The following is a 14,389-nucleotide window of genomic DNA, read 5'->3' on the forward strand; positions in this document are numbered from 1 at the left end:
ACGTCGAATTGCAGGCTTTGCTGGATGAAGACGATGGTCAGACGCAAAAACAGCTCGCAGAACAACTAAATGTGTCCCAGGCAACCATTTCCAGACAGATTGCATACTTTGAATAAAATATTTGTTATCATTCTCTTGAAATAAATGTGTTTTTTTCTTGAAAAAATACCGGTTTCATATGTATACACCTGGTATATGCGCATATTTTGAGGCTACGTTATTTTAAGTATAAAATATAAATGATATGAATATTAATATTATTACATATATTAATACATACATATATTATTAATGATAATATTATAATTAAGTTACATTACAATAGTCTTATTTATATCTTGATCCGCATTCGAAAGAAATTAAAGAGATTGGCGATTTTAATGATATTTGAATATTTCGAGCAATTTAAAAATACAAATATTTGCAGTATCAGAATAATAATACCGTGATTAATATTTTGTTGTATACTATATTGTGTTCATTATATTTTATACTTTATATTTTGTATATTATTGTACATAATGAAAATAAATTATATAATTAAGTATGTGATATTATAATTATATATAGAATAGAATTTATGGCCTTCATTGTACACTTTTTCTAGACTTATTCTTCTTTATTCATAATGTGTCCCCTAAGGGTTTACATGACTTCCATTCCTTACAATCTTACCGCTTATATTTATATTTTTTACAATCTTATCCTTTCTATATGTACAAGTATTTACAACTATTTGCATGCAGTCTTATATCTAGTTCCTTATCTCTATTTCCTGCAATAGCGCAATTTAAGAATTATTAGCAAACGAGTGAGAGAGCGACGAAAGCGAGAGTGCAAGCAAGAGAGAGCATGATAACGCAAACGCATCTTAGTCTACTTAACTTCTACCTTACCATTACTCACAATCTTTACGCTTCTAATCTAAGAGTCTTCCATTTCCTTCTTCTTTCACTTTTTATACCTCCATTTGCCTTTTTCACATGCATTCTTTCACTCTCTCTCATTCGCTCCTATAGCCCCCTCCAACTCCTTCATCCGTTCACCTCCTAATCCCTCCTCCCCTAGAATCTGAACCACATTCTTTTGCCAGCTTCCTTCATTTTCCATTCCTTTCCTACATCCTTCCCATACATGCTCCCATATTTCCTCCTCCCATTCAAATACTCTACACTTTCTGTTTTCATCTTTTTCACATTACATCCCCTCCATACCTAGTTTCCCCATCTAAATCTTGCTATTCTGGTCCACCTTCTCTCTCCCCATCCCTTTTCTAAATACTTTGGCACTCCTTCCTTTTTTATCATCTTATAGCATTTATTGTATTTTGATTCCTCATTCATCCCCCATCTTCCTATTAATTTTCTTTCTCTCACCTTTTTTCCCAATTCTTCATAGTTTACTATAATCCCATCTTCTATTTCTCTATCATTAAAGAAGTCCCTCCTTTCTTGTTCCCATCCCACTAATTCGAATGACCTCCCTCTCCTCTCTTCTACCTTAATCAAACACTTTCTCGCCAACTCCCCTCCCTTTCCCTTTCTCAGCTTCGTCTCAAATTTCCATGCCCTCTTTCCCGCTCTAATACTTAACTTATCCCTTTGCACTTCTTCTCTCACCATATATCCTGGCGTCCTCCAGTCCACCTTGTATATCTTTCTTGTAAACTCTCAATATCTTTACTTTCTTTCCATCCCCATATCTCTGCTCCATAACCAAATACCGGCCATACCAGTGTATCAAATAACCACATTCTCCTTCTCCAATTTTTTTAAACTTTCTTTTTCCTATTCCCCATATCTGTTTCATCACCGCTGCTGCTTTTTTATCCTTTCTCTTATATAAGCTGTAAAATCTCTATTCGTTTTCAGGATATATCCCAAATATTTATATTCTTTTACTCCTTCTAACTTTACTCCCTTCCATCTCCCTGTCCATTCTTTCTTCCGTCCCCCTCCTTTTCTAAGCCTCATTATCTTTGTCTTTTCTATATTTACATTCAGCTTTTTCCCCTCTAAGTATTTCTCCAATCCTGTAATTAATCTCGCCATCCTTTCTTCATCCTCGGCCATCAACACTATGTCGTATGCGTATGCCAGTGTATATATCTTTTCCTTCCCTATCCTAACTCCCCCCAACCTTTTCTCCTCATTTCTTCTTCCAAATCTGATATTCATAAATTAAATAAAAGTGGGCTCAGAGGACATCCTTGTCTCACACCTCTCACCAACCAGAAACTATCTCCTACATGATCTCATACCTGTACCTTGCTTTTCGTCTCTTCAGAAATTTCGGAAACTCTCTTTATTGATCCCTCTCTTATCCCCTTTCTTACCATAACTTTTTCTATTTTTCCTTGGTCTAATGAGTCAAACGCCGGCCTTAAGTCCACGAACATTGCTATCATTGCCCCTTTTTCCCTTTTAATTCTCTTATTTACTAGGTAGTTCAGCACATATATGTTGTCCGTTACCCCCATTCCTTTTCTAAACCCTGTCTGATTCGGTGACTCGATTTTTTTTTCTACAACTTCTATCTTCAATCTCTCCGACAAAATAGTTACATATACTTTCTACAGTGTTGGCATCAGTGTCACCCCCTATAATCTTTAGCCTCCTCTCCTTTGCCTTTCTTTACTATTGGTATAACTACTCCTTCTTTCCAAAGTCTGGCCACCCCTCTCCTCTCCATACTCTATTACACATTATCCATGCCCATTCCTTTTAGTTCCACCCCTCCATATTTCCATATTTCATTTGGAATCTCATCTATACCAGGTTCCTTTCCATCCTTCATTATTCCTAAAAGCTTAACTATTTCTTCCCTTGATATATCCTCTTCCTCATCTCTTTCTCTACCATATTTTTCTCCCCTTTTAACTTTTCTCTCTACTCCTCCTTGCATATCCAAAAAATATTTCTTCCATTCCACCATTTCAATATCAGAGTTAACTCTTTTTTTTCTTTTTCTTTCTCTATTTACTACCTCCTATACCTCTTCTTCCGTCCTAGCCTTATCTGCCTCTTCCTCAAACTTTTTATTCTCTTCCTCTTTCTTTTTACACAACTCTGTATACTTTTTCTTTCTTTTTTCCTATATTCTTTCCCAATACTTTTTTCTTTTCTCCACTTTCTTAATTCCTGTCTGACCTCCCTTTTTTCTCTTTACAGTCCTCATCCCACCCACTTCTGTTCCCCCCTTTACTAACTTCGTTTTTCTTTGTGAACTTTAATCCTATTTTTATTTCTCCTATTATTTTTTCCATCTCCTCGTCCACATTTCCCTCTCCCATTTTGATATTTCTGATCTTCTCTCTGAGCTGTTCTTTTCCTTCCCTTGACTAATCCCCTTTTCCTACACTTTTTACATTTACTCCCCTTTTATTCATATTTCTATTGCTTTTTTGTCCTTCTAATGTCACTATTAAGGGAGAAAGTGATCCGATTCAATATAATAACCTTCCTCTAATTTCTTAATCTTCTCTCTTACCCCATCACCAATTATCACATAATCAATTACCGTTCCCCTTTCAGCTCCTGAGCATGTATACTCTCCTTTCTAATCTCCTTCTAAATTTCCGTTTGAGATATATCATCTTAACTTCTACAAGCTCTTCAACAACTTTTTTCCCTCCTCATTTAGTACCTTATCTTTGTACTTTCTTCCTCCCTCTTCTCCCTATTCCCTTCCTCCTCTGTCTCCTGTTCTCGCATTAAAATCCTCACCTATTATCAGCCTAATCTCTGCTTTATTTTCTTCAATCATTTCTTTTATCACCTCAGCTTTCTCCTGCATATCACCGTTCACATAAACCCCCACTACCTTCCACTTCTCTCCTCCCATCAATACCTCTTCTACTATTAATCCTTCTTTTTGTTCTTTCCTGTATTTCTTATCTTTCCCTGTTATGCATTCATTCCTTACTCCCATCACCATTCCTCCCATTGCTCCGCCCTTTTTATTCTTTCTTTTTGCATTTTGCACTTGCCATTTGTAACCTCTTGGTAACCTTCCCCTTACTCTTTCCCATCCCTTTTCATCTAGTCACGTCTCCATCATTATGACTACATCCTATTGTGTCAAATTTCTTATGAACTCCCTATCCTTTCTCTTCAATCCTGCTATATTCCAGTAAAACATCTTCCATTCCTTCCTACTTTCGTTTTGCTTTTTTTTCCTTCTTCCTATTTCTTATTTTCCTATCCCCCGTTCCTTCCTCTCCTAGTTTCCCTGCACCTCAGTACTTACTATCTGTTCCCTTTCTTCATCCCAATCCCACTATACTCCGTCTATCTGTATTCTGCCATACTTAACCCATGTTCTCTTTCCCTTTTTTCTTTCCTCTTCTACTATTTTCCTTCATTTATACTGCAACTTCCTTTCTATCCATGTCAAATCATCCTCTATTCTCTCTGGGCTTCCATATAAAAACATCTTCTTTGTCATCACCTCCCTCTTATGTTCCCATTTCTTTAGTTTCACCAGTACCATTATCTCCCCTCTTCGCTCTTCCCTTACTACATTTCGCATTTCCTGTATCTCTACCTTAGCATGAATCCTTTTTAGTACTTCGTCGACCCCTTTCTTCAGCTCCTTCCCCTCTAATCTTATACCCTTTATCACTATGTTTAATTTTCTTTCTTCCCTCTTTTTCCTTTCTATTCTTTGTTCTATTTTGTTCAGCCTTTCCATCTCCTTATTCCCACTGTCGCCCCCACCACAATCCTCGTTCGAGCTTTCAAGTTTCTTCATCGTACCTGACATCTCCTCTACCTTTTTATTATTATCTTCTTCCTGCTTCGCTAGTTTTTATTCTAAAAACTGCATCCTATTTTCTAACTTTGCTCTGATTTCTTCCCATTTTTTATTTCTTTCTTAAGTTCCGCCATTTCCCGCCTAATTTCCTTCTTTAATTCCTCTACCCTTTTCTCCTGCTTTTCTTCATGAATCCCCATTACCTCTATCATCACTTCGCGAATTTTCTTAAGTCTTTCCGCTTTCATTGGAACTTCACTTTCATCTCCGCTTCCGTCAGCCCCTTACTTTTATCACTCTTTCCTACCAAACTCTGCTTTTCCGGTGGCGATCTAAACATTTTTTGATATTTCACGCTCGCACCGATATCTTCCTTTTCTTCACTGCTTTCCCTCTCCCCTCTCTTCCTTTTGATAAAAGCCTCAATTGAACCTACGGTTTTTGCTCTTAATCTCTCCTTTTTTATAGTTTTCTTATACTCCCCCCTTGCCTTCCTTTCCTTGATCTCCTCTTCCAGCGTACTGAACCCTTCCTGCTCTAAATCTATTTCTTCCGCGGAGATACTGGCTCCGCTAGCCATGAATCAAATTCAAACTCTCCCGCCTTCTATGCTTCCCTGCCTCTATCTACCGTCGCGGTCTGGTACCTGTCTCGCCTTTCAGCGTCGCTACCCAACCCTGCTACTACCAACCCGATCAACACATTACCCCCACCCCCTGCAGAAATCTCGAATCAACCCAAACTCAATTTCCACGCAAATCTGTGTCAATCCTCCAAAATATCTAACTCCCCTTTTCAATCTAACAATCCCTCAATTAATCCCTCACATCCATAACTTTCTACACACTTCCACAATCCACTGACGTCAAATTTCACCACAATATCAGAAAAACTCAGCATCAACAATTCCCACTACTTTACCCTTTCATGCCGGAAACGGAAGCCTTGTATACTTATTAATATTAATATTCTATCAACTGTTCAGCATTTTTATAAAATGCAAGAAATTGGCGATTTTAATCATTTTAATGTTTCGCGTGATTAATTCTTCTATATCCAATATCAGAATATTAATTCCTTGATTAATACTATTACACCAGATACATTTTATACTTATATTTCATTACATCATAATAGAATTAATATAATATATAATCAACTATATATGATATTATAATTATAACAATATTATATCAATAGATATTAATATTAACCCTGGCAGACCGAAGGAACCGAATGGAGCATCTATAAAGTACCCGTAAAGACCCCATTGGGTCCCCATTTGGTTCCTTTTTTAAAAACTCTAAAAAACAAGAAGATCAACTTTTAAACTGTTAAAATTCGGATTCTACGTTAAATTTTCTATTGGAAACTCACAGGGTAATCGCAATACTTTTTTTCAGCGGTAAAAAGTTTAAAAAATATATCAGTTATATAACGCCTGTGGACTGCTACTTAAAGATGATGCGTCTGAAGTGTAGCAGTCTTTTTTTAACTTTTTACCGTTGCAAAAAAACTGTTGCGATTATTCCGTGACCTTCTATAGGGAATTTCAACGTAGAATCCGCATTTCAACCATTTAAAAGTTGATTTAGCTGTTTTTTTTAGTTTTTTATAAAGGAACCGAATGGTGCTTTTACGGGTACTTTGTAGAGGCTCCATTCGGTTCCTTTGGTCCGCCAGGGAACATTAATATTAATTAGCTGTAAATGATTGTGCTAGAGTTTTAAGCGTTTGAAGTTGAATTTATCTATTAAACCGAAAAAATGTAAATAGCCTTTGAAAAATCGAAAATTTATTTATGAGAATCATTTGAAATAAAACAATTAAAAATTATAAGTACTAACAAGTACAAAATTTTTATTAATACTTTTTAAAATTGCTAGCAATTTTAAACCTTAAAAATCGAAGTACCAAGTAGTCCTGAAAAAAAGTATAATATAACCAAATTCTAGGAAGCTATAGTTTGTGAATGTTTAATTTCAAATGATTTTCATAAATAAATATAATAATTTCGAAAGTACGGAGGCTTTTTAAACTTTTTTGGTTTTATAGATAAATCCAACATCAAACGGTTGAAAACTCCAGCACAATCATTTATAGCTAATTGATATTAATCTTAATATAATTATAACATCGAATAAAATAGTGATATAGACGAGTAATCTAACCTCAGGACCAGAGTAGCTGTAATACCCTACTGAAAATTTCGATATAGGTTCCTATATAGGTTCCTATATAGGTACCTACATCGGATCCTATATAGGATCCTACATAGGAACCTATGTATTTCACCTATAAATGCCACCTATAGGAAATAACATAGGATCCTATAAAGGATCCTGTATAGGTTCCTGTATAGGATCCTATATAGGATCCTGTATATGTTTCTGCATGGGACCATATCCAGATGCACAGTACTATTTTATAGCACGTACGACTGCGCAGAAGTTTTTTTGGTCCTCCAGGAGCACCTAGAGACATACGTACCATTAGGTACCATGAGGTATCATTAGTTAGGTACCATCAGTTATGCACCATTAGGTACCTTTTAGGGAGTGTCCTATACAGGCACCTATAAAGGATCCTATGTCCTTTCCTATCGGTGGCACCTATAGGTGAAACATATAGCATCTTATGTAGAATCCTATATAGGATACAATGTAGGTTCCTATATAGGATCATATATAGGAACCTATATAGGAATTTTCAGTAGGGTACAGACACAGAAATATGTAATGATTTGATCATTATCTGTTCAGGTAAAAATTCTAAGAGAGAAAATATGTAGCTTAGTTTTATTGAAAAATTTAAGAGGGCAAAAGAAATATTGTAAAAACTGGTAAAAGTATACAATGAAGACAATACATTCTATTCTATTCTATATATAATTATGATATCACATACTTAATTATATAAATTATTTGTATTATGTACAATAATATACAAAATATAAAGTATACAATATAAGATTATTGCTCACATTAGTTAGCAAAATTTCAAGAAATGTTCGCTACGCCGTTGAAAAAGTTTTTAAGAAAACTTTGCGAATTAAAAAAAAAGTTTTCTTAATGATTTTTTAGATATTAGACAAGCTTTTAGCTAATTTTAATTTGATCCTTTATTTGTATTTTTCGTGCGTTGACTCAAAACTTCATACATTAATCAGAATTCAGAAATAATCACTGTTTAATGTGAGACGAATTTTTAAAAAGTTTCACATCGATTATTTGCAATAAATTAATTAAGATAAGCTTCAGATTTTACTAAAGAAGTTTTTGGAAGAGACTGAAAGTCGAATTAAGACAATTCATTGGCTCCTGTTAAACGATCGAAGGATTATTCTCTCGTTTGAATTTATTTAATGTGAAAATTATGAATAAGTTAAATCATAAATTCTAAGCACAAGCCCATGTTAACAAAATATAATATCAGAAAAACTTTAATAAATTATGTTGCTGCTCTCTTACAGTTAGGAGCGATGTATAGAAGGAGTGATAAAAAATATTAGAACTTGAAAAAAATTAACACAGGTTTTAGAGGGGTTTCAAAGACGGTATAAAAGAAATACATTTTTTAAAGCCACGCACTTAATAAATACTTATTATGATCCTCTACAAAATATTCAGTTCGTTTTTTTAGATTTCTCTCCCGCCATGTGACGAGTGGGTCACGTGACCAGATTCCTAACTTACCGCCACCTTTCTTATTTTCCAAATTATTTTCACATGATGTGCCACATCGAGTTGAAAATTTTTGATAATAAATAAGAAGCACTAAGAAAGGTGGGTCTGGTCCTAAACTTGAATAATCATAAAAAAGCAAAAAAAAAAATTATTCACAACAAAAAAATTTTTCATAATTATACAAATTTATGACCAGACGCATCATCCTTAGTGCTTCTTGTTTAGTATCCCAAATTTTCAGCTCGGTGTGGCGTTTCGTGTGAATATAAGTTGGGAAATAAAAAAAGTGGTTGTAAGGTAGGAATCTGGTCACGTGACCCATTCATCACATGCCCTTTGATTTAATATAAGAACACCGCAAACGTCATTAGCGTTAGGTGTCCCAACCTCACTTTGTACAAGGAGATACGGATTCTCTCCTTTATTTTTACAGTTAGCCTAGAAACGCCTAATGTCTCGAGTATCTAAACTTGGGAACAAAACTTTAATTTATGCAAATTTTTCGAGCCAAATAAATAATATTGTATAAACCTTAAAAACTGTCCCTCGATTTTTGTCGTTTTAATCATCATTTGCGTGAGTCTTTTTTTCTAGTAAAATATTTGTAGTTACAGTTAAGTAATAAACATAGAATTATAAAGCATGTCCGTGAAAACAAAATTCTATGAAATTTAACTTCAAATAGAAACATTTGTTTTTGTGAATCGGATAATAAAACTCAAAAGAACATTTTGACGACAAAATTGTCAACAAAGATATTGCTTAAAAAACAGTTTCGGAGTAAAAAAAAATATATAAACCATTTCGTTACCTAGTCAGCAGGTTTTTATTTAACAAGTAGGCATTTATTTATGATTAGATATGCAAAATGTTGTTCTTTTCTAACCAACTTTATTTTATTTATCATTTTTAAACACTTTTAATACTTCACAAAATATCACCACAATAAATTTGCCCTCCCTGAGCGTCTTTAAAGGCCTACACTGAAGATCACGGGTCAACATTTTTGAAACCTTCATATTTTTCACATTTTTCACATTTTTCATATTTTCATATTGTTCATATTTTTTATCTCGTAACATAATTTGTATGCTTAAAAATAAATTTCCACAAGGTTCAATATTTGAATGATCGGATCCGTTTACGCTAAGCATTAATCGTAATTTTTACCCGTAAGAAAACAAATTAATTTACAATAAAACTAATGCCAATTTTTATAAGTAATGAAAAATAATGGACAATGATAACGTATCATCTCAACAGCAACTTGAAATATGATATATAACTTATATAGCACACTATTATTTTTATTATCTTTAATGTATGTAAACAATTATTATATTATTTCTTTATTATCGCTCCAACATATTTTCGTAATGAATTATAAGTTGAATAATATCTGATTAATAATATTTTTCTCATTTCATTATTTCAAAGACACGTAACTAGTATTATTAAAATTTGTATTAAAAGGATAGCACGAAACTTATATTCGAAAATACCGCTATTACTGCTATTAGGTTGGTAGTGAATAGGGTTGTTTCCAAAGTCAGATATAATTTTTCCAATAAATGAATCTCATAGTATATAAAATTCTAATTTTAAAAACGCCCATAAAATATTTTTGATATATTGTTTACTATTTTTAATTTAATGTCGAAATATGAATTTTCTATCACAATGTCGATTGTAGGGCCCCTTTGACGTCAAAGGGGTCAGATTTTTCACCAATCACAGCTCATGTTTCAGTGATTCTGAAAAATTTTTCTCTGTGCCGATGTTTTGTTTTGGTTATCTGTACATCGAAAATAGAATTAGCAAAATATTGTTTAAAAAAATGTCAAAGGAGGTTTTCGTAATAACCAAGAGCACAAATCTTCCGAAAATAGATATATTCATGATATGCATAAATAACACAGCCACATAAAAAAAAATAAGTGTGCGGATCTGTTAACAAGACACACGTATTCCTATGGATTTTGGGGCGCTGAATTCAAATTGGGTATCAAAAATCACCCATCACGTCATGGTTGAGCCATAACCTCCAAAAATGACGAAAAATCATGCACTGAGGCAAATAAATGTCAAAATAATGCCAGTGATGCAAATTTTCACTTCAAAAACATGTCGACAACTGCGAAGGATCAACCCTTGCCTGATATCAACTTATTTAATATAACTTTATCCAACAGAACCTGACCTCACCTAACCTGAATTAAAAGAAATTTATTGAACTACACGTAAGGCTCTGGAAGCATATTTTCCCAGGAGCAGATGTGTGCCACATCGAATGGGTCAACTCGAGCCTAACCTAGAAATAAATCTAACCTAGCCTAACCTAAGCTAACCTCACGAAACACAATTAAACTGATTGTGTTATCCCGTTGTCTTTGCGGTACCGTTTGAATCAGCTTGGACTTAACCTGCAAAGAGGTCAAACCTATTCTAACCTAAAAAAACCTGACCTGACCTGACCTAACCTAACTTAACTTCACGTAACACAATTAAACTCATTGTGTTGTCCCGTTGTGTTTGCGGTACCGTTGCATTCAGCCTTGGCTTAACCTACATAGAGGTTAAACCTACCCTAACCTAACAAAACCTGACATAACCTAATCTAGCCGAATGAAATTCAACCACAGGTGTAGCTATGTAAGCGTACGGTTCTCAGTCTTAAATGTGTGCAATATTTAATAGGTTAACTTGATCTTAACCTAGAAATGAATCTAACTTAACAGAACCTAACGAAATTTTGCTTAACGCAACACAACTTAACTTAAGTGTTCCCGTTGTAACACAATAAAATTCATTTCATTATACTACAGGTGGTTAAAAATTTAGACGCACATTACTCATTTGAAGAAACTTAGAACTACAAGTAGAATTGACCCCATTTCAATTAACCTGACAATGTTTGTATCAATTAAAATGTAGAACTATAACTTAAACATGCAAATGAATAAGAGTCTTATTCAAAATTTTTTTCTCTCCGCTTTTCTTAAACTTAAGGGATATATTTATACTATCGTTCGTGTTTACATTTTATCTTGCTTTTTATCGTAATTAAATTGATTTATAGACCTACTTCAGTCTATTTTCTGCCTGCTATAACGTGTCTTATTTTCTTCATTTGTAGGTAAAGATCGAGTTAACCTATTACATATAGCACACATTTAATATTGAGAACCGTACGCTTACATAGCTACACGTGTGGTTGAATTTCATTCAGCTAGGTTAGGTTAGGTCAGGTTTTGTTAGGTTAGGATAGGTTAAACCTCTATGTAGGTTAAGCCGAAGCTGAATGAAACGATACCGCAAACACAACGGGACAACACATTCAGTTTAATTCTGTTTCGTGAGGTTAGGTTAGGTTAGGCTAGGTTAGATTCATATCTAGGTTAGGCTCGAGTTGACCCATTCGATGTAGCACACATTTGCTACTGGGAAAATATGCTTCCATATCTTTACGTGTAGTTCAATAAATTTCTGTTAATTTAGGTTAGGTGAGGTCAGGTTCTGTTGGTTAAAGTTATGTTAAATAAGTTGATATCAGGCAAGGGTTGATCCTTCATAGTTGTCGACATGTTTTTGAAGTGAAAATTTGCATCACTGACATTATGTTGAAATTTATTTGCCTCAGTGCATGATTTTTCGTCATTTTTTGAGGTTATGGCTCAACCATGACGTGATGGGTGATTTTTGATACCCAATTTGAATTCAGCGCCCCAAAATCCATAGGAATACGTGTGTCTTTTTACCAGATCCGCAAACTTATTTTTTTTTGTGTGGCTGTGTAATTCATTAAAAAAGTTCTTAAATGTAGTCATGTTTACTGAACAATTCGTAAATATGAACGAATTTAAAATGTGTTAATAATTGTACTTAATAATTTTCTTCAACGTTCTACTGACTCTTAATCCAAATATTATAACAGGATAAATTTTTTTTGTTGCATAAACCTTAACAAATAAAGCTATCAAATCAAAAAAGTCAAAATTTGAAGTAGACCGCGGCCTAACCTCTTTTATCATGAGTTTCATTAGTTTTCATGGTTTTCATCAAAGCCACATCGTCGCATGATAGATAATTATGAGAACCTCTGAGTCACGTGACACCCACGTGATACCAATTTGAATAAGTGTTTTACCACCTTCAATTTTTAATAATTTTTTACTGTTGAACGACTCAACAGAAAAAAAATTATAACGCACCTTTGATTCAGATTAAACTTATGTATTAAAAAATGATTTTATTTAAAATCGTGAAACAACCCTATTAGCGGCGCTCAAGTACGCATATGGAGCATGCTCACAAGAGAGTCTGGCTAAATATCTATGATCCAGATAAAAAATCTTCAAATCTTCATATATCCTCTTTATATATTTTTGAAAATTCATCGTTTTGGTTTTATTCGACTGTTTTTGATTGAAAGTTAAAATCTTTTCTTGGCTGCAATATAGACTACCATATTTTCTATTGATAATCAATCTTTTTTATTTATAATTAAGTTGCTTAGTTGAAAGTTTAGCTCCTTTGTTTTTTTTGTTTGTTAAAAAATCGTAATTTTAGTAAAAATCCCATTTCTTTTTTCGAAAACTTAATGATTTTGAGAAACATTCCACTATTTTGTTGGAAATTTAATTATTTTGTTTAAAATTTCATTGGTTCTACTAAAATTCAACTTTTGTGTTAAATATTCATCTTTTAGGCGCAAAAATTTAAATTCATGGGTAAATATTGAATTATTTTGTTGAAAAGTTTTTTTTTTTATTTTAATTCCACTGTATGTGATTCAAAAGTAAAATCTTTTTCATATTCTTTTCAGAACTTATCGTTTTGGTTAAATTCGAATGTTTTTAATTCAAAATTAAAATCTTTTCAGTATTGAAATATCAGCTATTATATTTTTCGTTAAAACATTTTTTTTGTAAATTTAATTAATTGGTTAAAATTTGAACTTCTTTGTTATAAATTAATTATTTTTGTTGAATATTCATCATTTTACCTAAAAATTCCAATATTTTCTTTAAAATTTAATTGTTTTCTTAAAAAATCCACTATATTGTTGAAAATTTCATTATTTTGTTTAAAACTTCACTTTTGATTGAAATTTGAACTGCCTTCTACAAAGTTCGTCTTTTTGACTTACAAATTCAACTGCTGGGTTAAAGATTATACTATTTTGTTAAAAAAATGTTTTGCCTTTTGTTTTAATTCTACGGTTTTTAATTTAAAATTAAAATATTTTGTTCATTTAAATATCAGTTACGTTAACTTACTTATGTCCGTGAAAATTATCTAAAATATGGGGTTAAATATTTAGTTCTTCCTAATTTGCATGCGCCACAGATTTTAAACTTTTTAAAGGCTCGCGCTCTTTTTCTACAAACTCCTAACCTCAAATCCGCTTCCCATATTTAAGGCCAAGTGAGGAGTGGGTCACGTAAGCAGATTCTTACCTTACCGACCATTTTGTTATTTCCTAACTTATATTCACACGAAGCGCCACATCGAGTTGAAAATTTAGGATACTAAGCAAGAAACACTAAGAAAGGCGGGTCTGGTCCTAAATTTGTATAATTAAGAAAAAAGTTTTGTATCGCAAATAATTTTTTTTCTTTTTTCGTAATTAATCAAATTCAGCACCAGACCCACGTTTCTTAATGATTCTTATTTATTATCTCAAATTTTCAACTCGATGTGGCGCTTCGTGTGACAATAAGTTGGTAAATAAAAAAAGTGACGGCAAGGTAGGAATCTGGTCACGTGACCCACTCGTCACACGGCCTTAATGTAAGAATTTAATTATTATTTCTTATTTTCAGAAATGCCTCTTTTGGATTTGAAATTTTCAAGTGTCATACAATAAACTGGAGTTCTTCAATATGAAATTCCTAATGACAATGTGTTCGCCACTTTGGGTACTAAAGTTTACCTGCAATTTAACA

The 14,389-nt window shown here is 33.2% G+C and overlaps 1 protein-coding gene across 1 annotated transcript in view; it reads right to left on the reverse strand.

Moving 5' to 3' along the window:
• The window catches only part of LOC117172629 (tetraspanin-2A), a 50,076-nt gene that overhangs the window by 34,276 nt on the left and 1,411 nt on the right, over positions 1-14,389 (reverse strand). The gene's annotated exons all lie outside the window — the stretch shown is intronic.

Source organism: Belonocnema kinseyi, chromosome 5, assembly GCF_010883055.1.
Source record: "Belonocnema kinseyi isolate 2016_QV_RU_SX_M_011 chromosome 5, B_treatae_v1, whole genome shotgun sequence".
In the NCBI taxonomy this organism is placed as follows: Eukaryota; Metazoa; Arthropoda; class Insecta; order Hymenoptera; family Cynipidae; genus Belonocnema; species Belonocnema kinseyi.